The 26,337-nt window shown below is 49.3% G+C and overlaps 1 protein-coding gene across 2 annotated transcripts in view; it reads right to left on the bottom strand.

Annotated features, from left to right (window-relative positions):
* The window catches only part of RAB7A (RAB7A, member RAS oncogene family), a 105,900-nt gene that overhangs the window by 52,697 nt on the left and 26,866 nt on the right, over positions 1-26,337 (bottom strand). The window contains exon 1 of one of the 2 annotated variants that reach the window (XM_059076729.2): positions 16,037-16,258. The exons of the other annotated variant lie outside the window; for it this stretch is intronic. The gene's annotated coding sequence lies outside the window, so the exon portion shown is untranslated. Of the gene's footprint in view, positions 1-16,036; positions 16,259-26,337 lie in introns of those variants that run through there. 2 annotated transcript variants of the gene reach the window in all.

Genomic DNA, 26,337 nt, shown 5'->3' with positions numbered 1-26,337 from the left:
AGAGAGACAGTGTGTGGCAACAGGCAAAGATCATCTCAGCTCACAGCACAGACCCCCGCATCAACCTAGATGCTCCAGGGTTTAAGTACTGTTCAAAGCACCAGGGTGGAACGTTGTTATTAAGAGGTGGCTGACAAGGAGCGTGACAAAGAATCTACTTCTAGAGTCTCCATTCCGGGGACAACTTCCGACTGCCCGCGGCTGCAGCTGAACTTAATACTTCCAACTCCGTGCCCTAACCCTAACCACATTAGGAGCCTGGACATTTGCTAGAATATTTACCTTCCTCTATCTTAATAGAAACTTCTTTCTGGAAGCATACATAAGAAAAAATACAAAGAATGCTCTGTGCAGGAGAACGACTTAGCTCTCACTCCAGAAACCTTCTCTAAAACATGGCTTTGGGCTTCCCTGGTGGCGCAGTGGTTAAGAATCCGCCTGCCAACACAGGGGACACGGGTTCAAACCCTGGTCCGGGAAGATCCCTCATGCTGCGGAGTAACTAAGCCTGTGCGCCACAACTACTGAAGCCCGTGCACCTAGAGCCCGTGAGCCATAACTACTGAGCCCGCGTGCCATAACTATTGAAGCCCGCACACCTGGAGCCCGTGCTCCCCAACAAGAGAAGCTACCGCAATGAGAAACCCACGCACCGCGACGAAGACCCAAAACAGCCCAAAATAAATAAATAAAATAAATAAATTTTAAAAATTAAACACGCCATTTTTGAGGCAATTAATTTGTACCAGTGGGTAAGCCGGAGGATACGACGTGAAAAACCGATGTGCTAACAGCCAGCAATTCCTACCCAACAAGTTCCTCCAACAATAACAGGAAAACTGCACCATGAGCTGGTCCTCAGGGGCCCCGAGCGTGACGTCATCACCAATGAGCAGCAAGGGGAAGCTGGGAACTCTCCGTGTCACTGGAAGCTGATACAGGCCGGGGCAGCGCAGCACGCAGCACTGCCTGGGCACCTCTGGTCCCTCCTTTCTTCGGGAGCACTTCGCCCTGCTCCCTTCCCTCACCAACTCCACTGCGCTTGCCCCGCCCAGCCCCCAGCTACCCAACACCTGCCCAACAAGCTCTCCTGCTTTCACGCCACAGCCATCGTCCTGGGCAGGGCTCCGGCGCTTCACGCCACGCCTATTTCAGCTGCAAATCCTTTCACCCAGAATGATCTCCTCTGCGTTTTCTTGTCCTTTCCCTTTCGACATGTAAGTATGGACAGGCTGCCATGACAAAATGTGATTAATGTGAAAATAAGAATACCGGAAACCTGCTTTCAGCCCCATCACGTACTTGCCACCCGGGCTCTCGAAAAACACAGCTGAAAAGCGCAAAGCCCACCGCCCGTGCAGTCACGTGCACAGCGCTGCACACGAGGCCGCTCTCTCGAACGGCCCTCAGTCCCGATCCTCCCGCCTCGCGTTTTCAAGGCCTACCACCATCTCAGTCAACCAGGCCCGGAATCTCACAGCCTGCTCCCAGGTTCTGCCACGTCAGCATGTTTGGCGGGTCACAGGTCCACTTCTATCCTCCCCTCCATGCACTTCTCTCAGCCAAAAAATGACCCAAGAAGGGAAAATACTCTGCCCCTCCTTCAAAATACATATTCAGAATATATTAAATACATACCAGGCAGACTTACAAGTATTATTAATGGACATTCTAAAATGTAGTTAGATTTTTTTTAAAGGCATACAGAACAAATTATGCTTCCATTGTGTTTATTAGGTTAAAGCCTACGAAATGTCAAGTTTTGAACGTCAAAGCCAAGCAATTACAGGGTCCACGGTCATCTCTAGGTCGGAGGCGTTGAGAGGAGACACAGACTTGTTTTCCAGGTTGCCTTTTGGACTCATCAAGTGCGTCATCGCCTGTTCACCTGTCCGGAAGCCTCCTAGCAAATCGTTTTTCACATGACATCATCCCCTTTGTAGGTAGCTCTTCAAGTGTCACACAGCCCGAAGGAGGCCCCCCAGGACAGGAGCCGCCTCTCCCTTGGGCGCTTCCCTAGGAGGCAAGCTCAGGCATCCACAGACCGCACTTCCACCCCCGCACCACAGCGACAGGAAGCCAAAAACCAACGTAGTTCTCAGATTCACACACACAGGGTTTGATTCTGGCCTGTGAGCAGCTACGGGTGCAGTTACTGGTTGACTGTGTGCCCAGAGAGGGGCTATGCGGCAGGGCCAGCCCACGTGAGCTCCTCCTCTCCCGCCCCGACCTGCCCCCACTCCCAGGGCTCTTGACTACGCAGCCTTGCCTCTCCACTGGGCTAACAGGGGTCCTGGGCACCAGGCTTCACCCTCCTCCCCTCGCAGACCGTGGGTACCCGCAACAAAGGAGGCCACGGACAGGACTTCCTATCACAACTGCACAAATGACGAGCTACACCTTTAGAAGATAACAAGCAACAGAAAAAAGAAAGAACTGGTTGACCCAGTGTACTTTTTCTGTCAAAAAGGTAATTGTTTTTCCCAATTGAGATGGCTAACATTTCCTCAAAAGCCCTGAAAATAAAGACTGGCTCGATGGTCTACTCTGTATCTGTGAAAATTAATTAGTAAAAAGAAACATTTTAATGCATGCCAAGCCTGGCACATTCTTATGGAATCTTCTATGAACAACCCTTCTCTAAGAAAGAGAAATCTCACTTGTCAAAGTTAGACAAGAACAGTTGACAAGAAAAACCCATCCGGGGGACTGCCGGTCCGGCGGTTACAACTCCACACGTCCACTGCAGGGGGCACGGGTACTATCCCTGGTTGGGGAACTAAGATCCCGCACACCACGCAGTATGGCATGGCCAAAAAGTAAATTAAAATTTAACCAAAAAATCCATCCAGAGTGCTGATTATGAAGTAACTGCTCAAATACTGCAAGAAAAGGCCAGAGATGGCAAAACATGAAATGCTTAAAAGCATCACAAACACAGTTTAAAACCCAATACTTGCTTTCCAACCCATTACACAAGGCAACAGGCATACATACGAGGATGAAAAGATACGTACACTGCCCCCCAAACCCAAGGCTCTCTGGGGCTCAGTAACAAGGTTTTCTACTGTTTGTACAACTCCTGCTGTACGGGAGCTTGTGGTGTGGTAGGTGCTCCATAAAACCTGCTGACTGAATGAGCAAGTATATGGTGTTTGTCCCAGACACATGGCAGGTGGGTTGGAGGTAGCTCCTTCCCCCTACCAGGGCACCTTGGGAAAAGGCTTCCTCTAAATTTCGTGATAAATGAATCTGCCTGACAAACTGATCAAGAAAACAGGACAAGCGTAGGAGGAGCACCAATTTAATCAGCAGCAAACAGGTCTTTGAGCACAGCTTCAACAGAGTTCTATGAAAGATGGAAAACTGCCTAATTTATGAAAACGTATCATGAAGCAGAGAAGCAAGCAAGACAGCGGCACTGTCCCAGAAACAAAGAACGGAACAGAAGCATTCACAAAAGACACATGTAGGTGGGAAATTAGTGTGCGTGATAAAAAAAATTTCTGGTCAGTGAGGAAAGGATGACAATACAATGAAATACTGAGGCAACTATGCATTTGGAAGAAGAGTCTGACATCACATCATACAGAAGAATTCCAAACGTGCTAAGTACGAGGAAAAAAATAACCATTGTTTTCATTGTCCTAGGAAAGGAGAAGGCCTAAGTATAATATGAAACCCAGAAAACAAAACAAATTGACAGATGTGACTACAGAAAAGTTTCTCTACTACAAAAACACAGCATCAACCAAACCAAGCCAAAAGAAACAAGCCAGGAACACTGCAACATGAAAAAGCGTTGATATTCTTCCTATATAAAAAATATTCTTACTATATAAGAAACATTCTTGATACGTATATATGTTTTTTGTTTTTTAAATAAATTTATTTATCTTTTATTTCTGGCTGCATTGGGTCTTCGTTGCTGCACGCAGCCTTTCTCTACTTGCGGTGCATGGGCTTCTCATCGCAGTGGCCTCTCTTGTTGCGGAGCATGGGCTTAGCTACTCCGCGGCACGTGGGATCTTCCCGGACCAGGGCTCGAACCCGTGTCCCCCGCATTGGCAGGCGGATTCTTAACCACTGTGCCAACGTGGAGGTCCCTTGCTATAGATATTTTTTAAAACCCTCAGATGGGCTTTCAAGAACAAAAGCCAATTCACAAAAGAAAAATAAATGGCTAATCTTTTTTAAGTTTAATCAATTTATCAAAGAAATGGAAATGTTAAACAATGAGGCACCATTTAAACTGCCCCACTAAAAAAAAAAAAAAAAAAAAAAAAAATTTCCCCACTAGTTAAACTGGCGAACACTAAGAAACGTGACAATTGGCAACTATATAAATAGAGCTCTCCGACTACAAATATTAAGTGCACACCCTTCCTGGGGGTACTATAGTAATGAATGCCAAATTGTAAGTACATATAACCACTACATCTCAGGGAAACGATCAGGTAAGTGGGCAAAAATGAACAGTAAATAATTTTGTGACAGAGAAAAGGTAAGAGGCACCGAAGTGCTCACCGAGAGGACGGCCAGCCTACGCCAGCAGCAGCACACAGCCTCGAGCGACAGCAGGCACTGACAGGACGGGTGCTGAGTGAGGTCTTGAACAAGCAAGAGACACAGAGTGTGCACTGTATGACCCCCTTTAAACAGAAAAATGTAAGTCTGGAAGTACGGTCACCAAATATCGGAAGGACTTTAAGACTTCTACACTGCTTCTGTGATTTAGAAACACGTCATTCTAGAAAACTCTAGCCGCCTAGCAGTGAGGCGCGCCTACTCCTCTGAAGAAGTGGATGAGCAGGGCTCCACGTCGGTGGCAGCGTCTCCGTGGCTGAAGGGTCCTTCACGTTTCCATGGCGTCACCTTGCCAGTGAGGCTGCTGCCAAAGCCGCTGCAGTGTGAGCAGGAGCCAAAGAGAACGAGAGTAGCAAGGATCCCGCGGGTACTTAGCCCCCCGCTTATCCACGGGACACACGGTCAAACCCTAGTGGATGCCTGAAACCACACACAGCACCCAACCCTGTACATTCTGTTCTTCCTATACACACACGCCTATGATAAAGTCTAACTTTCAGCCACGCATGCAAAGAAATTAACAGCAATAACAAATAACAAAACAGATGATAACGATATACTGTAATAAAAGTTATGTGAATGTGATTTCCCTCAAAATAGCTTACTGTACTGTACTCACCCCACCTCTTCTTGTGACGTGAGAGGATAAAATGGCGCTATGCCACTGCCGGCCTCCTGATTACACATCTAAAGGAGGACCATGGCTTGGAGCGATCCCAGATGGTGGGGCCATGACGGTGTCAAGGCCTGGACGTCTGGAGCGGAGAATGTGGACGGTTGGGGATTCCAGGCGGGAAGGAGCAGGACGGCACGAGGTTTCATCACGCTACTCAGGACAGCATGCAATTTAAAATTACGAATTGTTTACTTCTGGAATTCTCCACGTAATATTTTTGGACCACGGTTGACAGCAGGTAACTAAAACCGCAGAAAGTTAAACTGGGGATAAGGGGGGACCAGTGTACTCTCATTTTCCAGCAGTGGAAACGGAAGCTTATCAACTCCCTTGAGACCCACCCCGTGGCCCTGCTTAAGGAAGCCTCTACAATCCTCCCGCTTCTGGCCCATCAATTTCAAACAAGGTGAGGAATTTTCACCAGGGAGCACAACAGATGTGTGTGTATATGTATCTATCAAAAGCCACTCGGGGAACGTATTTTTAGTTCTTTCCTTCATACGGTTACCTTTGCAGGGAAAACATAAATTAGCCTAGGATCTGGGAGTTCCCCGGTTGCCTCGTGATTAGCATTCAGCGCTCGCACTGCCGTGGCCCGGGTTCAACCCCTGGTCCGAGAACTGAGATCCCGCAAGCTGCACGGAGCCCGCCCACCACAAAAGGCTTACTGGTTTAAATAAATAAGTCTGGGATCTACCCTCAGACCCTCTCCTAGAGCAGGTAAAACATCTATAAAACGTGTTTAAGACACACATATACAGGTCCCAGGGATTCAGTGAAAGGTGGGAATACGGTGGGGAAAACGTAGGAAATGAAGCTGGTGGTGCCTGAGCAAGGCGGGACGCCAAGAGACAGAACACAGACATGAAGGGGAGGGGCAGGAACCAAACTGTAGGAAGCAGGGAACAAAGTGTGGTCAGGAAAAGGTTAAATACAGCAAGTCAGGGTAACACAGGGTCTGCATCAAAAGGATAAAGCCAGGAAGACAAGTTGGAGACAGTTTGTGTAGAAAAACATAGGGTTCTGTGTCCAGGGAAGGAATGGGACCTAAGGACCACTTCAAGACTCTCTGATAGCACTTCACCAGAAGGATGGGGGGGCTGGGCGAAGGTACTGAAAATGCAGAAGGCAAGGGAGGGCTCACACTCAAACGTTCCTTCGTGGGAAGGATACTGCAAGGCTCTCGAATTGAGATCATCCCACTTACCATTTAAAAGAAATAGATTTCTTACGATAGGAAGCTGATTTGTGAGAGAAGATTTATGGGCAACCTGGTATCCTTGTTTGCATTTCAATTACTAGCTAACGGAACAAGAATCCACAAATGAGGCACTTTCCCCCATCAGCTGTTACCCACAGACGCCAGCCACTGTAAAACCAGCACCATTGCTCCAATATTCCCAAGTCTGCTTTCCAAGTCAAGTGCCTCTTGATCCCTTGTGCGGTGTGACTCACTCTAACCAGTGAGCTGTGAGCAGAAGTGACGTGTCACCTCTGGGCTGGAACACTTAACACTTAACCACGCGAGCAAGACCCTCCAACAGTTCTCCTTTACTTCGCCAAGACAGCCAACAGCGTCCCACACTGTTGTGGCTGCTTCTTCAGCTGGAGTAAGGATGACACAGAGCCCCTGGAAAATCCATACTGAACACGCTGGCCATTTTGAGAGTATTTGTTACTACAGAAAAACCCAGCCAATTCAGTCAGATGCTGCTGGAAAACTCACTACCTGGAAATTTATATTTCAAAAGAAACAGAACAGTCAAAGCATCCCTCTTTTCAAAAACGCTTTAAAAGAACACTTAAATAAAACCGATCACTAAAGTTTACAAGGGCTATTTTCTTCCATAGAAGGTGCTATCCTGGGCTTCCCTGGTGGCGCAGTGCTTAAGAATCTGCCTGCCAATGCAGGGGACACGAGTTCGAGCCCTGGTCCGGAAAGATCCCACATGCCACGGACCAACTAAGCCCGTGCACCACTACTACTGAGCCTGCGCTCTAGAGCCCGTGAGCCACAACTACTGAAGCTCGTGCGCTTAGAGCCCGTGCTCCACAACAAGAGAAGCCACCGCAATGAGAAGCCCACGCACCGCAACGAAGAGTAGCCCCCGCTCGCTGCAACTAGAGAAAGCCCACGCACCGCAACAACAAAGACCCAACGCAGCTAAAAATAAATTTAAAAAAAAAAAAGTACTTATCTTTAAAAAAAAAAGAAGGTGCTATTCTTCTCACCATCCTTGGGGTTAAAGACACCTCTGCCAACCTGGACTACGGAGCGCTAGTCGGGATGCTGAGCATGTTCTTTCAGGCTGGTCTTGCATCTGCAAAAAGATTCTGACAAGGCAAATGCTGCTGCTTAGTTTGAACTTGGAAGTGAAGCATCAACAAGGTAACCATTAAGCTCTACAAAATGTAAGATTATTTGTGTGTGTGTGTATATATACTTTGTCCAAGGTATCACATTCGTGTGTGGAGCGGGCAAAAACGAAAGCCACTTTCTCAAAGAATCAAGTTCCTTGGAAAGCAATTCTTGTTACGATCAATAGATTCTTGACTATGATGCTCCTACCGATCTAAATGCAAGTGCCAAACCAAGAGCGAAGAGTCTGTACTGACAGACCACGATGACAGTGCCTTTTTTTTTTTTTTTAACCTGTTGGTTAAGACAGAATGGAAAACAAGAGAGAGTTACACACAACTATTTTTCAATAGCTTGAACGTTTGATATGAACCCTAGATTATCTCAGGCATTTAGCCAATAAAACACTGCCCATAAACTGGTCACAAGTGTCCACATGGGCTGGCTGGCTCAAGAAGAAAACCAAGCTAACTGCTCTCTTTCTGCAGCCCATCCCCCAAACCAGCTCCTACTTTTAACCTGTGCTGCAGGCACTTCTGAGCAAGCACCCCTCTGAAGGCTTACGCACCCGCCTGTATTGCAGTCCTAGCCCCACCCACCTCTGACTGTGGGTGTCTTTAGGCAATCTATAAATCCATGACTGGGACAGCACCGGTCTTACCCAACAGGACTGTGAGGTTCAAATGAAAGGATTATGCCCTCTCCTAGCATCACCCAGAGAAGTGCCACTCTGTTAAACGTAACTCCTTCAACGTGGCACTGGAGTCTGTGCCCTCCCCCCCCAGTCTGGCCCCCAGACATACTGCCATTCCCCAAGGTGAGGTACCATCGTCCCTCCATGTGCCCTACGTTCGCCCACCTCCATTCCTTTGCTACACCATTCCCTCCAACGACAAGGGCTTTCCCGAGTCTCCCCTCCCTATCAATTCATCCAAAATCTACTCAGCACCACCTAACCCAGCCACTGAACACTTCTACTGTTTGTGTGACTCTCACCTGTCTTGTTTTTACAATTATTCCTAAACCTCCAGTGTTTTTAATTTGATACTCCCCACAGCTGTCAGCAGTATTTTCTTACAGTAGACAATAAAACTGGGTCAGATGAACACAGAACACATAATTTATCATTCAGGAAGGCTATCCATATTAATCACTGGCCCAGAAGCAAAACTTACATGCTACAAATAGTAAAACAGTGTCCAAAGTGAGAACTGGAAAAATATTTTTAAGTTTACTGAGTTATATTTCAAGAACCATGCTAGAATAATGATTCACCCCTGCCCTCAAGGAGATGAGAGTGGGGGAGGGGCAGGTGCATGTAATACTATTCCAATCAAACCGAGGTCTACAGTGGATGCACAAAGCTCAAGATCACGCAGCCAGAAAGCAGCTGGTCAAACACCAACTAACATCTAAACGGTCAGTCAGAACATGCAAATCAGACCTATTCCTAGCACGTGTATGAGGGAATCCAATATTCTAAGGATGCAAGTGTCAGACCAAAGAAGAACGTCAATGAAAGCACTCTCTACCATGGCTAGATTTATACCCTACAGGTGACACTTTGAAGCCAATTCCATCCCCAGGAATGAGTCCAGATTATAAATGCAAAAAGAAACCCATAAGGGCAACTAAGGGGGGCTAACGGCTCACTAGACGGAAGTCATTCTGCTTTTCTATCCCCAACGGATTTAAAAAGCATTTACAAGAGGCAGTCTCAAGTTATGACACATACGGCTCCAGAAGCAACCTCCCCACCCCCTCAAGGACTGCCCATGCTGGTGCTGGAGGGAGCTACGATGCTAACACCACGAGGGCAAAATGAAAATAAGCGTCAGCAAAGACGCGGAAGATCCGGAACTATCACATACCGCCGATGGGGGTGTAAAGCGGTACGCAGCTCTGGAAAGCTGGCGGTGTTGACCACCACGGACTGAACACACACCGTTACAGACTGAATTTTGTCGTCCCCCACCCCCAGAATTTATGAAGTCCTACCCTCTGGTACCTCAAAATGTCAAAATGTGACTGCATTTGGAGATGGAGCTCTCAAAGGAGTGAGTAAAGTTAAACGAGGTCATGAGGGTGGGCCCTCATCAGACTGGTGTCCTTGTAAGAGGAGGTTAGGACACAGACCCCTACACTGAAAAGACCATACGAGGACACAAGGAGAAGACATTCACCTACAAGCCGAGGAAAGAGGCCTCTAAAGAAACCACCCTGCCAACACCTCGGTCTCGGACTTCTAGGCCCCAGAATCATGAGAAAATAAATTTCTGCTATTTAAGCCACCCAGTCTGTGGTATTTGTTATAGCAGCCCTAGCAATATACAGACACATATGCTAAAACTTTCCACTCCTCAGTATTAACTTATGGATATGTGTGCATAAAGTCGTCAGAAGACAAACCCAAGAATATTCATACAGCATTTTTTTTTTTGGCCACGCCGCGTGGCATGTGGGACTTCCCTGACCAGGGGCTGAACCTGTGCCCCTTGCAGTGGAATCGTGGAATCTTAACCACTGAACCACCAGGCAAGTCCCGATACAGCATTATTTTTACCATCCACAAACTACAAGCTACCCAAATGCCCATCAATAAGTTAATAAAAACACTACGGTATATCATATAATCAAATACTACTGAGCAATGAAAATGGAGTTACCACTGCACCCAAAAGAAAATCTCACAGGCCACAATGACTCAAAGAAACAGATACAAAAGGATACACAGTGTATGATTTACACAAAGTCCGAATCAGACAAAATTAAACTACAGTGTTAAAAATCAGCGGGAGGAGGGACTTCCCTGGTGGTACAGTGGGTAAGACTCCAAGTTCCCGATGCAGGGGTCCAGGGTTCGATCCCTGGTTGGGGAACTAGATCCTGCATGCATGCCACGACTAAGAGCCCGCATGCCACAACTGACTGAGTGCAGCCTAAATAAATAAATGAATATTTTTTTTAAAAAAGGTAAATGGAAAACTAGAACATTTTTTTGAAAAGCAGCAGGAGGGGATGACAAGGACCTGAAGGAGGCGCAAGGGGGCTTCTGAGTTGATGAAAACTCCCGAAGTTGTTCACGTATCTGTACACTTTCCACACGCCCTACTGCAAATTCATAGTCCGCTAAAACGTAGAAAAGACAAGTTGCAACAACTTACTGATCCACCGTCACCACAGCAAAAAAAACCTTATTATGGTACTGAACGCATCAGGTTCTTCACCTGTTGCCACTAAACACCTGAAAAATACAGCTAGTCTCCTGATCCCAGCTTCCCACCACTGAGTGTCTATCTAGAGGGGTCCCACCGGTCAAAGGATCCAAAGAATATCCAGGGCCCTCCAAAGTTAATCTCTCATACCATACTTTAAAAATTCAATCTCATTAAAGGAAGATATCAAAGTATACATTCATGAGAAGAAAATAACCAGTTAACACTCTGGTCTTCCTCGGAGTAGTGACTTGAATTTTTCTTCTTTTTACTTCTGTATTTTCCTAGCTTTTTTTTTTTCTTTAAAAACGACTTATTTAATAATCAGCAAAACAGAAATGTCATTTTAAATAAAAAGTAGTGGAGGAAAGATACATTTTTATAAGGAGTCAAATGCTGAGTGCTTTACAACAATCATGAATAATCAAAAAGCCAAGCGTGTGCATCAGAAAGAGCCTCAGCTGTGTTTCAGGAGACCCAGACTAGCATTAGAGTAGCCGGGCCACCTGAGCACCCAGGCTCAGCCACCCTCTAAGCCTGCAGGGCTGCTGTGAACACCAGCTGAAATCCTATGTGAACTGTTAAGCACTATTCAAACATTTAAAAACACTGAAAGACAAATACCATGTAGGAAAAGTTTCTACAAAACATGAATGCAGACTTCCCTGGTGGCGCAGTGGTTAAGAATCCGCCTGCCAATGCAGGGGACACGGGTTCGAGCCCTGGGCCAGGAAGATCCCACATGCCGCGGAGCAACTACACCCGTGCACCACAACTACTGAAGCCTGCGCTCTAGAGCCCGTGCTCCGCAACAAGAGAAGCCACCGCAATGAGAAGCCCGTGTAGTGCAACAAAGAGTAGCCCCGGCTAACCACAACTAGAGAAAGCCCGTGCACAGCAATGAAGACCCAATACAGCCATAAATAAATAAATAAATAAATAAATAATTTTTTTTAAAAAAAAATGAACGCTCTTTAACAACCATCAACTGAACAGGAGAGGGTGGAGGAGGCTCTTAACCTGTGGGCTGCCCAAACGACCCAGAGTTATTTCTGGGGCCCCTGGCCTATAGTACACAGAGAACTGTCGGTAGCCTGACTGAGTGAGTAACACATGTAAGAGGCACTATTTTTCATAAAGTCTGTGCCGTTATTATCAGCTTTTTAAAGGTTAATTCATAGTAGCTTTGTTGTGTACTCTCAAACAATTCAAATGGTAATAAATTTTTTTTTTTTTTTTTTTTTTTTTTTTTTCGGTATGCGGGCCTCTCACTGTTGTGGCCTCTCCCGTTGCGGAGCACAGGCTCCGGACGCACAGGCCCAGCGGCCATGGCTCACGGGCCCAGCCGCTCCGCAGCACGTGGGATCCTCCCGGACCAGGGCACGAACCCGCGTCTCCTGCATCGGCAGGCGGACTCCCAACCACTGCGCCACCAGGGAAGCCCATAAATTTTTAAAATTAAAACCGCATACCAAGATTGGAAACCAATGATGTCACTTTTTACTTCACAATGGAAATTTTCAAGTATTCCCTAACTGAGCTGAGCGTAAGTCCAGCAAAGGCAGTAGTAGGAGCAAGCCCTCTAGCCGTGAGAGGGTTGGGAGACCAGAGAAGGCGCTTCCCTGCACCTGGGGGCGGGCACGCACGCAAGGCCACTTGAGAGCCAAGCAAGGTCCCTGCCTCCCTTGATGGGCTCGCTCAAACCTGCTCCGTCCGGACAGCAAGCAGTCCTAGACAACCAGTAAATGGACAACAGAATCAGTGAGACTGATCTCCGCGCCAGTGACGGCATCACCAAAACTGAGAGCCCCGGGCGAGGCCTGAGATCCCCTGCACTCAGCCCGGCATCTTCAGGAAGATGAACAAGGCCAATACTGCATGTCACCACTGGAACCAACTCCCAAGCTCTCTTCCTCCCCCATGGAGACATTCTGCATGTAGCTATTCTTAAATTGTTTTTGAAATCACAGCCTGGAGTACTAAAATTGAAACTAGTCGGAGACGGTGCTAAAAAGCCTGTTCTGATTTCCCGCACCGCATCACTCTTACTTTTGATTCACAAATCACACTAACCACGACCGCCATTAGCAAGTTTTAAGATATAAGCGCAAACTATTTTTCTGTGTTTAATGCCCCACGCGGGAAGGAAGGAGCAGAAAATGCAGGGAAGGCGCGAGAGCAAACAGCTGAAGAGACCAGCACACCGCAGCAAACCGCAGGCAGAGGCGCACAGCTCTAGCGGGCGGCGGCCACAGACGCGGGGGTGCCCGCGCGCAGAGGGGCAGATGCCGCGAATACAACCGCCACCTTACAGGGGGGGCAGGAAGCAGCAGAAAGCCAGGCGCAGCGAAGTGGGGGGAGCTAATTTCCCCAGCTCCAGCCTCCTTCAGGGATGACATCAGTGCCGGGTGAACCACCGTCTGGGCCTCATGCCTGAGGAGGACTCCCCCTGACCTCCCCGGAACACGCGGACTCTTAACTCCCAGACCAACAGCCCGATGAGTTCTCCTCAGCCATATGTGGATCACGTACACGCAGAGCTAGAAAACTCACGACAGTAATAATGGTAAATATTTACGTCAAATCTCAAAAAGAAATAGTGCATAAAACGGCTCTCCCACGTGTGTGGTCTGGGTTTGCTACACCTTTGCATAGAAAGACTAACTCCAAACCTAAGGGCACGGATGTTCTCAGCGCAGGTCCCTTTGGGAATTTATTAAGAGCTAATCAAACAACCAAAGCCTTCTGCTTGGCTTGGTGGTGGGGTCAGGAATTGGATTCAAAGCCACACTGTACTATAAAGCAATGCTCTTTGATTATGGGGTTGGGGCAGGGGGTTAGGCCTGGCTGGCACCAAGAAATATTTTTGCTCCTTGAGGTTGCTAACAATTACCTGAAAAAATGTCCAAATAAAGCTGTTTTGGAGTATCTTCTACATTCCCCTCCCCCTTCTGTTTCTCTACTCCTGAAATTCTACCACAAATGCAAAACTCACGTTCCCTCTTAAAGAAGGGGAACCAGAGGACTTGTGGGACGTCGGGTGGCCGGAGGGTTTTGTCTCGGATGATACTGGTACTGAGACTGGGAGGCGGCACATGAAACTTTCACTGTTGGCTGAAGCAGCAGCCCCAGCCTGCCAAGTGCACCTCTGCTCAGGCAGCCCCCGAAGCTGACATCCGCACTGTAAGAAGACAGTGACACCAACCCCCTCTTCAGTGAACAACAAAAAATGCTGGAGAGCAAAAGGTAAAACAAGTTTAGAGATGAAAATTACCCTTCAAAAAACACGACCAATTTAGAAACTATGATATTATCTTCTACGAACTCTCTTCAAAAGCAAACCAAATCAAATGCTGTTGTTAAAATGAACAAAGCTTCCAAGTTACCCAGAACATCGTGCTGCCTGGATTACTCTGGAAGCACTTGCTGAGATGAAAAATAACTCCTCTTTACAAAAAAATCTCAAATTCTACCACCAAGCCATTCCACAAGAGAATTCCTGGCCATGATCACTCACCATCTTTAAATTCCTTGAGGATAGGAACCAGGCCTATCTCCCTGAGTCAATAGGCAATGCCTGATACATGGTGGATACTCAAAACATCTGATGAATGGATGAAACGCTACTCATCATTACACTCCTCTAAATGTAAACAATACTTAAGACTACCACACTTAATAGCCACTTAAGTATATCAGGCTGGCAAACAAAGTTTAAAAAAAAAAAGAAAGAAATCAGACTACAACAGGGTTTGGACAAGATCTTCAGGAGAAGTACTCACAACTCACTTCCCAGTTCTTAGACTCAAATCTGAACAAACTCTCCTAAGTCTGAAGAGAGAAGCACACCAATAGGAGACTTTATCAATCCATGGATGAGAAGTCATGTGGGTAATCAGCTGCTTCAGTCACAAGGAAGAGACAAGAGCCTGTTCTTTTGGAATCCAAAGAGAAGATACAGTATTTTCAACAGGAAAGAACCAGCTAGCTGGACACCCATGCACTAAGGCTTCAAGAAAGGTCCACATGGCAGGACTGCTAGCCCAACTCATTTGACAAAAGACGTAGGTAACAAAAACTTTCAAACCTCAATTGAGTACTCTGTTATGACACTAGAACTCCCAGTTTCCTGGCGCTACACTATTTAAAAACAAAAAAGCGTGTTAAAACTCACAACTGCAAATGGAATACGTTATGGTTTTAAGGCAAAACTAATGCCACCAAAAAAGGCTGCCAAAATGACATCACTAGAAAGAAAGGAGGCGGAGAGACGCAGATACCAGGTGGCAAAAGATACTCCACAAGCTTCAGAGACATCAGAAAGCAGTACAATCCAGAGGCCGAGCACAGTGCTCTGGAGTCTAGGTGCCTGGACTCGAATCTCCGTTCCATAACTTATTAGTTCTGCGACCTTGGGCAAACGACTTAACCTCTCCGATCTTCCATTCCCCTATCTATAAGTGGGCACAATAATGGTACTTGAGAAGTCTATTCTGAGAATTAAACACAATAATCGGTGCAAAAATACCGCCACGCTGCCTAACATGCAGTAACCGCTCCAATGTTTGCTACTGTTATTTTCAATTTCCCCAGTTTTGCGAACCATTCCTTTCGGGGAAGCCCGAACTGAACGCCCTAAGCGGGCCCCGCTGCGGTCCGAACCAAACACAGCTCTGCACCCAGCCACCGTCTTTCCCCCAGCAAGTTTGGAAACTTCTTCCACGCCTCACCATAACGTCTTTGTGATAAAAAGCTCCCAGTCCCGGGAGCCCGAGGCGCCCGAGGGATCCCGCGGCACGTGACCCGGGTCTCCGCGGACTCGCGGCGTCGGGGACCATCACCCGCGTCGGTAGAACCGGACGGCGGACACGCGGCTCTGCCTGGCACCGGGGCAGGGTGGGCGGCACCCCCGCCGCTGGTCGGCCGGCCCCCGCCCTCGGCCGCCGCCCCAGTGCCGGGCCGCCCAGGCCAAGTCGCCCTGGCCGTCTCGGGCCGGACGCCCCGGGAAACAGGCGTGCGCGGCGCCAGCCGGGGTCACACCCGGCGACCTCTGACACCCCCGCGGACGCTCGGCCACACTGCCGCCGGGCACGAAGACACGGAACTCCCCAAAAGACCGGGCCGGGCCTGCCCAAGACGCGGACGGCGCGTACCGGCGACCGAGAGCCGGGAGGGGGATGGGGCCGGGCCGCCACTTACCGCGGCCGCTCCGCTGGGCTCCGGGCCGGGCGCGTCGCGAGGGCTCCGCCGAGGAGGAGACGACGGGACGACAGGAGCGAAGGAAAGTCCAAGCTCCGATTCCGGGGGGCTCCTCGGCCTGTCCAAGCTTCCAACGCCGCCGCCGCCGCCGCCTCGGGCTTTATGGCCAAGACTCCGGCTCCGCTCCCACTTCCGCCACCGCCGCCGCCCCGAGCGGAAGTACCTGTCACGAGACGCTCGACGCCAGGGCTGCGGGGGAGGAGCCCCGCCTCTACCGTACGTCACGTTCAGCCGCCTCTGGCCCGGCCCTGGGTCACGTGGCACAAACATGTCTGCTCCCAGTGGCTGCGGCCATCTTTGAGGCCCGGCCGGGAGCAGGGTGGCGCCATGCTGGACCCACCCACCGATGCCTCAGTCCCTGAACTTAGCACCAAAAGAGAAGCAAAGAAATTGAACCCACTAGAGCTCTGCGGAGGGCGGGGCACCCTATCCAGCTCCAGCTCCACCTGCACAGATTAGAATCTACTCAGAACTTTGGCCCCATCTTCAAAAACATGCTCCTTTCATAGCCTTTTCTTATTGGTTCATGCAAACTTCATTCTTTTGGTTGCTGGGTACAAAAACTTTGGAATCATTCTTGATCCCCGTAGTGGGTTGAATAGTGACCCCCCTACACATCCTGGAACCCGTGGGTGTGACCTGATTTGCAAAAAGGGTATTTGAAGGTGTAATTAAGGATCTGGAGATGAGACCATCCTGGATTACCATGGGGGGGGGGGGGCTAAATCCAATGATAAGTGTCCATGTAAGAGACACAGAAGAGAAGGCCACGTGGAGATGGAGTCAGAGGCTGGAGTGAGTAGCCACAACCCAAAGAATGCCAACAGCAAGGGGGGGGGGGAGGGCAGGGAGAAACGGTGTTGAGTTTAGACTTTTGTATTTGAGAGAACATATTTCTCTTGTTTTAACTGCCAAGCTTGTGATGATTTGTGACAGCAGTTCTAGGAAACTAACTCAACTCCCCTATCTCTCGGACCCCTCATCCACAAGCTTCAAAAGATATCCGAAATGTGACTCCTTACTGTCTCTGCCACTATGCCCTGGTCTGAACCGCCATCATTTTTCACCTGGATTATGGCAACAACCTTGGTTTCCTGCTCCCACCTCATTCCCTATCCAGTCTTAACACAGTAGCCAGTGTAATTCTATAAAAATGTCAAACCATGTCATTCTCCTGCTCAAACTATTCCCATAGGTCAGAAGAAAAACTAAAGGCTTTACAAACAAAAGGTCCTATCCTGGGAATTCCCTGGCAGTCCAGTGGTTAGGACTCTGTGCTTTCATTACCAAGGGCCCATGTTGGATCCCTGCTTGGGGAATTAAGATCCCGCAAGCCGCCAAAAAAAAAAAAAAAAATTCCTGACCCCTTAGATACTTCTCGGACCTCATCTCCTTCTAACATCCCCTCTGATCAGTCTGCTCAAACTACACTAGTTTAAGAAAAGAGAAGGCACACATGTAACTAAAGCCTTTGCAGTTGTACTTCTTTGGATCTGGACAGTTCTTCCCTCAGGTATCTGTATGGCCACTCCCTCACTTTCTTCATGTTTTGAAGAAAGATGACTTAAATGTCATCTTCTCAGTGAGAATGGCCTTCCCTAAATAAAACTGAAGTTCCCCTTCCTATCACGCTAGACATAAAACATCCACTTGCTATCTCCCTTCCTGCTTTTTTGTTTCTTCATATTGCTTTCTTGTTTGCTTCCTGTCCATCTCCCCCACTAGAATGGCAGTTCCGTAAGGGTAGGGATTTTGTCTGTTTCATTCATTGCCATATCCTTGATTAGAACAGTGCTGGGGCACAGCAGATGCTCAGTGAGTACCATTTATAGAGTATTCAGGGAAATGGAAGTTGGAAATGGACTCAGAAGCCAAGAATTATGGTAATTCCACCCCACTCTGCAGCCATTCAAAATGCTAGGCTTAAAGAAACAACTAGAGAACACAGAAAAAGGCAGAGCACAAAAATTAAGAGACCTGTGAACCCCACAGCTTTCTAAGAAGCAGACCAAGATGGCGATTCAAATGCAAACATGGCTGTTTCTCATGAAAAAGAAAGGACTACTCCGGAGAAACCCATCAGCCTCTAAGAAGGTGGAGTCAGGAGCTGCAGAGAATTATTCCCAAGGAGCAGGATTGGACCCTTATCAGAAAACTGACAACATGTGCCTGACTGGATTTCAAAATGGCTGTGACCCAGTCGTAGCTATGTCACTCCTGTTTTTCCCCTTTTGAACAGAAGGGTCTGCTCCGGTTGTCATCTGCTTCTCAACTCTATTTGTTGGTTCCGTGGAGACTAGAAAACATGTCTGTAGCTCACAGGTCTTCAGATCAAGAGAAACATATTCAAGAAGCTGTTCTTGAGGAATCACAGGAACTTCGTCTTCTGAGGAGCCTCATTTGCACCAGGACCTGATTTACACAAGACCCACTATGAGCCAATGATGTACTGGGATGAGATTTTTAGGGCCTTTGGGACGAGGTGAGCATATCTGGCACACAGGAGAACTAGACAAAATCTGTGTGCTGAAGGTAGACCACGGTAGATTAAAAAAGGTAGTAAATTCTTTGTTCCTCCTTCCTTGGAGTTGTGGCATCTACTTCCCTTCCTTTTGAATTTGGGTTGGCCTTACTATTTTTTTTTCCTAATAAATTTATTTATATATTTATTTTTGGCTGCGTTGGGTCTTCGTTGCTTCACGCAGGCTTTCTCTAGTTGTGGTGAACAGGGGCTGCTCTTCGTTGCGGTGTGCAGGCTTCTCATTGCGGTGACTTCTCTTGTTCCGCAGCACGGCTCTAGAGCGCAGGCTCAGTAGTCGTGGTGCACGGGCTTAGGTGCTCCGCGGCATGTGGGATCTTCCCGGACCAGGGCTCGAACCCGTGTCCCCTGCATTGGCAGGCAGATTTTTAACCACTGCGCCACCAGGGAAGTCCCTATATTATCTTTAAGTTTTAACTATGGGACTGTATTAACTACCAGATATTTAAATTAGGGACTTCCCTGGTGGTCCAGTGGTTAAGACTCTGCACTCCCAATGCAGGGAGCCCACATTCGATTGATCCCTGGTCGGGGAACGCCGCAACTGAAGATCCCGCACACGGCAACGAAGATCCCGCGTGCCACAACTAAGACCCGGTGCAGCCAAACAAGTAAATTAATTTTTTTAATTAAAAAATATTTCGATTAAAAAAAAAGAAATCCACAGAGTGATAAAATGGGATGCAGGCGATAAGACAGGCTTCTCGGACAGGGAGGGAAGTTGGAGGACAGGTGGTATTCGACACAGGTGGTGAGAAATCTCCCTAAGGAGGTGACATTCGAGCAGAGAGACCTGTTGACAAGATGGAGCGACCCTGCTGAGATTACCTGAGCAGAAGGTGTTACGGTACAAGGGAACAGCAGAGGCAATTCCTCTGTGCAGAGACAAGGTGTCCTGTTCCAGTGGGGTTGGACAGAATGAGGGAGGGAGAGAGGGGAGAGAGGGGGCGGGGAGACGGGCAGAGCTGGCTCACGCAGAATCTCATGGGTGGTGGGAAGGCCTCTGACGTGTGCGTTGCGTGCGAGGAGAAGCCTGGGGCGGGTCTGATGCAGAGCGTGTGCGTGTCTATGTGTGAGGGGTGTCTCCCTTCACAGGCTGCGTCACTGCGGCCCTTCCCCTGTTCCCACGGCGACCCGTGGCCCAGGCCCGCCGCAGCCCCAGGATACTGCTTGCTTGATGTCTGCTGATTCATTGCCTCCTCGTCCAGCCTGGGGACCAGCATGTGCCCTGGCCTGCCTCAATGGCCCAGCACCCGCTGGGTACGTGTCTGACCAATTCAAATGTTGAATTTTTCTGTGTGATGCAGCTTTGCATGGTTTAGAAAGTTCTCTGAGATTTTCTACTCAAACACGTCGGGTTTGGCTCAAGGGCTCCACCCTTGTCAGTCTTCACTAATCCAGGAGTTAGGCTGGCTGGCTCCCCACCCCTGCTCTAGTCTTTCCTTCTTGGTACTTCCCCTGACCCCAGCACTCAGCCTGAGCCCCTGTGCCTTTGAGGTACTCTCCTGAGCTCCCTGGGCCTCAGTGCCCTCGTTCTGAAATGGTGTTGATAAGCCCGCCTCTCTGGGTCATTGTGGGACTCAGATGTGAAAGTGGCTTACAAAGTGCTCCATCACATGTGGGGGGAGACCAGAGTTACACGTCGGTTCCTGGGTGGTGGCTTCAGGCACTTTTCTTTAAGATGTGATCACTCATCCATTCATTCAAAAGTAATTAGGGGGCTTCCCTGGTGGCGCAGTGGTTGAGAGTTCGCCTGCCGATGCAGGGGACACGGGTTTGAGCCCCGGTCCGGGAAGATCCCACATGCCGCGGAGCAACTAAGCCCGTGCACCACAACTACTGAGCCTGCGAGCCACCATTACTGAGCCTGCGTGCCGCGTCTACTGAAGCCCGCGCACCTAGAGCCCGTGGTCCGCAACAAGAAAAGCCACCGCAAAGAGAAGCCCGTGCACCGCGACAAAGAGTAGCCCCGGCTCACCACAACTAGAGAAAGCCCGTGTGCAGCAATGAAGACCACTATAACAAATAGACCTCCAAATGAGTCAGATCTCAACCAAAACAGAAGCAGGCGGCTTTCCTCCACACACTGATGTGGGGACCGGGCTCGTTCTCCCCTGTGGCCACACCATTCCCAAGGGGCTTGTCATTGTCTAGATAGAGCTGGTAGCAGGGGCGGAACTTTCTGGAGATGGCACATCTTCTTCTTAATGCCTGGGTGTGCGAGGGACACATGCCACCTCTGCTCCTGTTACTTTGGTAAGAGCTAGTCACGCTGCACGCCCGGATGCAAGAGGACCCATGAAGCAGGGGCCCAGGTGAGGCAACAGCTGTGCACTCCAGAAGAGGGAGAGCAAACCTCGCTTAGGGAGCTGTCTGCCTCTGCCACTGATACAGCGCGGTGATCTCTGGGTACAGGAAGTGAAGGAGCGAGGGTGGCCCAGGAGAAACACCTGAGGTAGCCCGGGAGACGGAGTAGTCAAGGAGGGCTTCCCAGAGCAGGAGGTGCTGCGGTGACTCACGAAGGATGATTAAGCACCTGCTGGGCCAAGAGGAAGGCGACCGCTTGGGAGGGAATGCTGGGTGCGAACGTTTAGAGAAAAGAGAGCGCAGGGCATAACTCCGTGCAGAAATTGCTGACAGCTTAGTGTTCCTGGGGAACAGAGTTCAAGGGACGGGAGCAAGAGCAGTAAGGAAACACGCACAAAGACTGGGTCGTGGTGGGTCGTGAATGCCTTTGATCCAGGGGTCAACGGGGCCTCTTCCCGTTTTCCTCCTATTGACAGCCAAGATCCAAAACTGAGGGCAAAGAGCACGGAGGATCTGACACTTCGGATGACTAGGACATCGGCTGAGGCGGGGGCGCGCACGCGCAGAGAAGCGGCAGGATTGGCCCCGCCACGACTGCTCCCCTCCTCCCCTCCCCACACCGAGCAGCAGCAGAATCACAGGCAGAGGGGACAGAGGGGATTCTTGCGGTCACAGGGCCGCTGAGGCCAGAGCGCGGGGCTCCCCCTCCCCCGCCGCTGCCAAGGTGAGGTGTAAAGCTGGGGTGGGGGAAGCAGGACGGACTAGCATCTCATTTCCCAAGGGAACCACTGCGTCATCGGCAGCAGATGTGTGGATCCTGCCCTCTGCCTTCCTGGCAGGGACAGGAGAGGGGCTCACAGAGGAGGCTGCAGGGCGGCTGCCTGCAAACCTGCGTGGGTAAAGCCACTAGGCAGGCCTTTCCCAGAGTCAAGGGGTTGGTCCAAAGGGCAGCAGGCTTGAGCCTCTGTATCAGCGATCTACTGCTATAAAACTAAACACCCCCAAACCTGAGGGCCATAAACTTGGGGTCATTTCTTATCTCATGATTCCTGTGGGCCAGGAGGTCAGACTGAAGGTCATGTGCGTGACCTCTCTCTACTCCGTGCTGTCTGAGGGGCCGTGCAGGCCGGGAGCCAAGATGACCTGAAGGCCTGCCCAGGGCTCGCTCACACGCTGGCCGGCTGGTGCTGCCCAAGAAGCGTCCTTCCATAGGGCTGTCTGTGCGCACGCAACACGGCAGCCGGCTTCCCCCTGGGAAAACTGTGCAGAGGACTTCGACGCTGTGACGTCGGATAGGACCGAGCCTCAGAAGTCCTGTGTCATCACCTCCACAGAACTCAGCTCGTCACACAGGTCAGCTCCCACTCGCTGGGAGAGGGGACCACGGAAGGACGTGAACCCCGGCGGTAAGAATCACGGGGGCCCACGTGGAGGCTGGAGCCCGCGGCCCTCTCATTGGCTCCGCAGCCAGGAGGGCTGGCCAGGGACGGGGCGCCTGGAGAGGATGAGCCAGACGGGGAGGAAGAGTTCAAGCCTGAGTCAGCCCTCCCTCGTCACGGACCCGAGCTGTGGGACGGCCCCAAAGGGCTCTGCGGATAACTCACACCTGGCCTGTGCGGCGGCAGGCCCAACGGAGATGGCAGTGCTCACGGAGCAGCTGCGACCCGAGAGGTCTGTTCACAAGATGGCCCTTTCCCCACTGCTCTCCAGTGTCACCTCTGCCATAAACAGGATGACCGGCCGTTTATGGGTCTATTTCTAGACCGTCCTGTTCCACTGATCTGTCTGCCCATCCCGATGCCAGTACCACGCTAGATTAATCACTACACTGACATTCTAGACCCTGATATCCGGCAGTGTTAGTCCTGCAACTCCTTCCTCCTCTCCTGGATGGCCTTGGCTGTTGCCGGCCTTCTACAGTTCCATGTACATTTTAGAATCAACTTGTCAATTTCCACCCCCAAAAATTCTGCTAGAAGATAGACTGGAATTGCATGGCATTTATACTCCACTTGGGGAGAATTTTATTGAGTTGTACACTTACTTATTATTTGAATGCTTTTTCCTATGTATGTTAACACTTCAAAAATGTTTAATGTCATTAAGAAATCTGCTACCCTGGCTTCCCTGGTGGCGCAGTGGTTGAGAGTCCGCCTGCCGATGCAGGGGACGTGGGTTCGCGCCCCGGTCCGGGAAGATCCCACGTGCCGCGGAGCGGCTGGGCCCGTGAGCCGTGGCCGCCGACCCTGCGCGTCCGGAGCCTGCGCTCCGCAACGGGAGAGGCCACGGCGGTGAGAGGCCCGCGTACTGCAATAAATAAATAAATAAATAAATCTGCTACCCAGAGCATATTTCATACTTATATTACAAGACACTGAGATTCTTCAACCAATTAACACTAAATTTCTTAGAAAAATTCTACATTTTTTCCCAGGGGGAGGTCTGTGTTCCCTCAAATTCCACTGTTTGCATACCATCTTCCCATGTCATCAATACCGCCATTTATGGAAAGGGAGTTGACTTAGAAATTTTTAAAACTTTTTTTAAAGAAAAACTTTGTATCACCATCGTAAGGGGGTAATGAGTCTCTCTTGACATATATAGAAGATAATTGGCAAAATAAGCATAATGAAAATAAGCATTATTGCATTATAACCAGATATTGTCTGCTGAAGGAAGCCTGCTCTCTTTGTTCAAAATGTGTATTTGCAAGTGTCAGAGAAATGCAACATACGCACTGCCATCATACTTAGAATTTCTCCTTGAGGTATTCAGAAAGACCAGAAAATAACTGGAAAAGGAATAACTTTGTCACTTTTCTCTTTTGGAGCTAATTGTAGATTCACATGTAGGTGTAAGAAATAATCCAGAGAGATGGCTTGAACACTTTACTGAATGTCCCCCAAGGGAGACATTTTTGCAAAGCCACAGCTCTTCAGCGCAAGGACACTGATACTGGTCGCGTGCAGAGCCCCTCAGCCTTACTTGTGCTCCTTTCTGCGTGTGTGTGCGCGCGCACCCATGCGCGTGCATGCTACGTGCTATATAACTGAATCCCCTGTGTCGGTCTGTGTATCCACCACCAGACTGTTTTTAATTTCGTCCTCACTCAGGAACCCGGGCCGATGGCGCCAGCCTCCACCCCTGCAGACCACCCGCTGCTGTGTTTGTTCCAGGGCGCCGATGTGGAAAGGCCTGCTCTGCCTCTTCAAGGCCTCTGCCCACACTAAAAAAAACATGATGCCTCCATTCATGTTTCCTCAGACAAAGCCTGTCACCTGGTCACAACAGCTTCCATGAGGCAGGGAAGCGTGATCTTACTACGACCCTGAAAGGAGGATAATCTGAGTATTAATGAACAGCATTGAATGTTTGGACAGTATTTGAATATTAACGACCATTATCACACCGTTTAGACGCTTCTCTCCCACTGACAGCACTAGTGAGCAAGCTGAAAGGCCAGGACTCTATTCCATTCTCGGAAGAAACAAGGCCAGTAGAACACAAACTGTTACGTAAAACTTTCAAAATAACCTAACACAGGTATTCCCCACTTTTTGCAAGTTCGCTCTATGCCACTTGGCTTTTACGAAAGACCTACGTTAGTACCCGTTTTCACTAACCCAAAGATCTCTAAAGAGGATTTTCACTTCTACGAGAAAAGGCAAAAAGCAGAAATAGTGTTCATCGTGTGTTCTGCAGCCGGCTGTCACAGAAGCAGCACGCGCTCTGAGCAGCAGGCGTGGTCCTGCCAAGCTCCTTCCCCCAGGAACGACACTCAGCGCCTCAGCGTCAAGCCGCCGCAAGCTTTCGACTGTGTCTGCAAGCATCTTATCCTGATTTATTCTGTGCATCTGTGAGCAAGATGTGTCCTAAGGTAACTGCTCCTTCGCTTTATGCCATTTGGCTTATGAAAGGTTTCTTAGGAATGCCTTACTTTCGGATAGTGGGGGAAAGCTGTTATTAATAATGCTGAGAGAGTAGCCTCATTTTCCTTCTCCGTGTTCTCTGGAGCTATCTCAAGTGTGGGACAGTTATCTGGATCACCTCTCTCTCTGCCCTTTCATTAAACCAGGCACCAGGATCCACCCATCTGGCGTCCTATTCCTCTCCTGGGTTCATCCTTTGTTCCATTCCAACGCCTGACCTTGCATCCCACACAGCACGCACCACGATTCCACCCTCCTACTGGGACCTGGCCTCCACTCTGCCTCAGGGATCTTTCTTTACTTTCAATGTTTCCGCCAAATGGAACTCAATAATTAAACATCGTGATAACAATTAATTTGATACTCAAAACAGAGACTCCAAAGAACCAACTGTTTTGAGCTTTCCTTTCCAGGCTTTGTCCAGATGCAGATGGAATTTTCATGCAATAATATCAGTATACAGACTTTTTGGGGTTATTTTTGGCTGCACCACGTGGCTTGTGAGATTTTAGTTCCCCGATCAGGGATGGAACCCAGGCTGTTGGCAATGAGAGCACGGAGTTCTAACCACTGGACTGCCAGGAAATTCCCTATGGACCATTTTTATACTGCCTATTTTACCTAATGTTATACCAAATGCACTTATGTTACCAAATGGTTCCTAAGCATCCTAAAATCAGCTATCACTTTCACTTTCTCTCTGATTATGTAAACAACATATGTTCATTACTGAACATTTTAGAAAAATCAGGCATCTGTGAATAGGAAAATGAGGCAACAACAATCATCCCACCTTGGGCTTCCCTGGTGGCGCAGTGGTTGGGAGTCCGCCTGCCGATGCAGGGGACACGGGTTCGCGCCCCGGTCCGGGAAGATCCCACGTGCCGCGGAGCGGCTGGGCCCGTGAGCCGTGGCCGCTGAGCCTGTGCGTCCGGAGCCTGTGCTCCGCAACGGGAGGGGCCACAACGTGAGAGGCCCGCGTACCGCAAAAAAACATTTAAACAAACAGACACCAAGATCAATTATATTAAAGATGAGTATTTGCCAATTACATTTAAACAACAACAACAACAACAAAATCATCCCACCTAGAGACAACTGGTAAAACAATATGTGGTACATATCATTGGTGTCTCTTGTCTATGTTTGCTATAACACACTGCAGTAGTTACCTTCAGAAAATATCAAACTCACCTTAGAACTTAGCAGCTGAAAACGACAAGCCTTTATCATGTCACAGTTTCTGAGGGTCGGGAATCCAGGGGTAACTGGGCTGCGTGTATGTGGCTGCAGTTGACGTGCTGGCTGCAGCTACAGTCACCTTGAGGCTTGACGGGGGAAGGACCCACCTGGATGCTGACTCTCGCGGCTGTTGGCAGGCGTAGGTCTGCACTGGCTCGTCTGAGACAGCAGTTCCTCCCCACCCGGGAGCCCCACAGAGCTGCTCAGGGCCTGGAGCCACTTCC

The sequence above is a fragment of the Kogia breviceps genome, chromosome 10 (assembly GCF_026419965.1).
Source record: "Kogia breviceps isolate mKogBre1 chromosome 10, mKogBre1 haplotype 1, whole genome shotgun sequence".
NCBI classification, from domain to species: domain Eukaryota; kingdom Metazoa; phylum Chordata; class Mammalia; order Artiodactyla; family Physeteridae; genus Kogia; species Kogia breviceps.
Note: the sequence above shows the minus strand (reverse complement) of the source record. Positions and strands in the feature narration are given on the sequence as shown.